This window comes from Pan troglodytes, chromosome 4 (genome assembly GCF_028858775.2).
Source record: "Pan troglodytes isolate AG18354 chromosome 4, NHGRI_mPanTro3-v2.0_pri, whole genome shotgun sequence".
NCBI lineage: Eukaryota > Metazoa > Chordata > Mammalia > Primates > Hominidae > Pan > Pan troglodytes.
Window position 1 is genome coordinate 109,831,145 of NC_072402.2, and position 3,290 is coordinate 109,834,434.

Sequence of the window (3,290 nt, forward strand, 5' to 3'; positions counted from 1 at the left end):
GGGAAAATATAATTATTTCACAGAAGAGAAAACTGACAGACACCACTTCAAACCAATGATTCAATTTAACATCACAAAAAATGGGACAAATTGACATTGTATATCTCCTGATATGATACATCGTGAAGAACAGAGTACTTGTGTAATATTCCTGCCAAAAATTCATAAATAGAATTTAATCGTGAAGAAATACTGAACTCCTAAATTAGGGGATATTCAACCAAAGCAAAAAAATAATATGTATACCTTAAAAATGTCATAGTTACAAAAGACAAGAAAATACTAAAACTATTCTAGACCAAACAAAACTAAAGAGACATGACAATTAAATGCAACATGTAATTCTAGATTAGGTCCTGCATCCATTTGCTATAGGGTATTATTGGAACAATTAGCAAAATGTAAGTAGGGTCTCTGGATTCAAGGGCAGAATTGTGTCAATGTTAATTTTCTCTTTCACTTGGTTATACTGTGATTACCTGGGTTGTATAGTGGTTACTTTAGAAACTGCATACTGAATATTAGAGGAAATAAGGCATCTTGAGTGCAATTCACTGTAAATTTGTTCAGAAAAGAAATTGTGGGCAGTGGTTGGTGGGGTGGGAGCAGCAGGGGCGGTGCCAAAGAGCGAGACAGAATGATAAAGTAAATGTGGTAAAATGTGAACAATTGGTGAAACTGACTCAGGAGTATAGGGTGGCTCTTTGTTCTTGCAACTTATTTGAAAGTTTGATATTATTTCAAAATAAAACGTTGAAGAAAAAAACCTCTCTGTCAAACAACTTTTAGGTCAAAGAAGAAACCCAAAATCACAGAATGTCTTTAATGACATTAAAAACACTGTATTACAACAAGGATTGTGCCTATTTCATAGGGCTAATCTGAGACTTAAATGAAATTTGAAAGTGCTTAGGAAGTATTTATTAAATGATGCATTCTCAACGGAGAGTATATTACCTCCCAAGAGGTGAAAATTGGTTCTTGGGAAGTGAAAAATATTAGACATTAAAATCATTTGTGGTTGACCAAAGCTCAACTCTATTCAACAAAATTTTATCCTTCACTATACAATTTTTTATTAATGATAAATTTAAATTTTTTCTTTTTAAAAGGACAATAATGAAATAAAGGTTGAAAATTATTACCAAGAAAACTCCAATATGCTACATAGCCTGTAAAGAAAATATATGGCCTCAAATACTTACATTGTTAATTTTAAAAAAAGAAAATCTAAGCATTACATTCAATAGATTAGAACAGGCAAACAAAACAATCCCATAAGAAAAAGCAATAAAATAATAAGTGTAAAACCAGAAATTAATGAATTTTAAAAACCAAAAAATGAGCAGAACTAATAAGGTCAGGTTAAAACAGTAAAAAAAACACATACAAACTGACTCAAAAAAACATGCAAGTTACAAAACAACACACAGAGTATATTCTACACATCTTACACCCTACCTCACACCCTCATGACCCACCTTTGCCAACAGCCATTGCTGTGGAAACAAAATGCATGCAGGTGTAGCATGTCCCTCATCTCTACCAGGGGTTTTCTAGAACTACGGTCAATATAAAACAGCTGTCCGAGAGCTGGCAGATTCTTGATTCACTGGCATAAGATTCAAAGCAGTAATTTGCAGTGAAGGAGATACAACAATGGACACATGTCCACAGGCTAACAGGACAATGAAATGGCCCATTAAAGGCTCAACTAAGGAGCCAGTTCTAGGAGAAGACTCTATGTGGTCAGGGCACCATCCTCCCAGATGAAGTTATATGCATGGAATCAGTGATCAATATAGCAGGCTATGTTGTTCATAGCTGGAATACTCTAGTCAGCAAAAACAGGATGCAAATAGGATTGGTTTCTCATTATCACACCCCATGACTCATTTGCAGAATTTGTGCTTCCTGTCCCCTCAACATTATCCTCTACTAGATACTTCCTTCAAGAGACCCAGCCGGGGTTCCACTCAACCTGGAGTTTTGACAACCATATGGACTTTGTCATAGCAGGCAAAGAAAAAAATCACCATGGGGGTACAGATAATTGGCCCTAAATACCATGAGGTGCTAGAGTTGCCACTATACAATGGGAACCGGAAACAGCATATTTGAAACCCAAGAAACCCACTAGGACATCTCTTGGTGTTTCCTTAGTGAACATTAAGATGAGATTAAAAACACTGTTACAACAATGATTGCCCATCTCATAGGGTTAATCTGAGGCTTAAATAACATTTGAGCTAAAAAAAAAAATTATGGCCCAGTAAGGGCAAAGCATTGAAGACTCAGATCCCTCAGGAATGAAGGTCTAGATCACTGTATCTGATAGAAACCTAGGCTTTCTGAAGTGCTGGCTGAAGGTGGAAGAAACCAGAACAGGTGGTAGAAATGGGAGATGATAAATACCCATTATAGGCTCAGAACAATGACAGCAGCAACAACCTGCTTGTTCTACTAACCTTCCTCTATTAAGTCTTTTGGAAATGTTGTAGCCACTTCCATAGTGAAGTTTCTGTAATGGAGTGGACTTAAAGGACGGAGATATCTCCCATTGTCTGACCCAGGGTTTCTCTGATGCTGCTGTGTGGGACACTTGCCGAACCCATGTGGTCTGTTGGATGCATGAAGGAGCCTGAATTGCAGGAAATTAATAGTCCATAGAGAAGCCCTAAGCATGGGGGTGTAAGAACCAAGGGATATAATTGCTCTCCTCTTCTGACCCTCAGGTAGATAATTCTGAGGCGCATTCCTCCCAGCTTCTCAGAGGGCCTCCAGCTGGTCCTTCAGGAGCTATTCCAGAAGGAGGCATTGTTATCATGGGAGATGACAGCTCCATGCCTGTTATTGCCCTGAAGACCTTCTAGTGGGACAAGGCGTGGAGGTGGAAGACGATAATATTGATGATCCTGACCCTGTTTAGGCCTAAGCTAATGTGTGTGCTTATGCTTGCATCTTAGCTTTTAACAAAGAGTTTTAAAAGTAAAAATAATAAATTTTAAAAATCTTCTAGAATAAGGATACAAAGAAAACATATTCTACAGCTGTCCAATGTGTTTCAAGCTAAGCATTATTATAAAAGCATCAAAAAGCTTAAAAATTTTTAAAGTTTATAAAGTAAGAAAGTTACAGTAAGCTAAGATTAATTTATCATTGAAAAAAGTTTTTTAATAAATTTGGTGTAGCCTAAGTATAGTGTTTATCAACTCTACAGTAGTGTACAGTTGTGTCCTTAGGCTTCTACATTCACCCACCACTCACTCACTCAGAGCAATTTCCAGTCC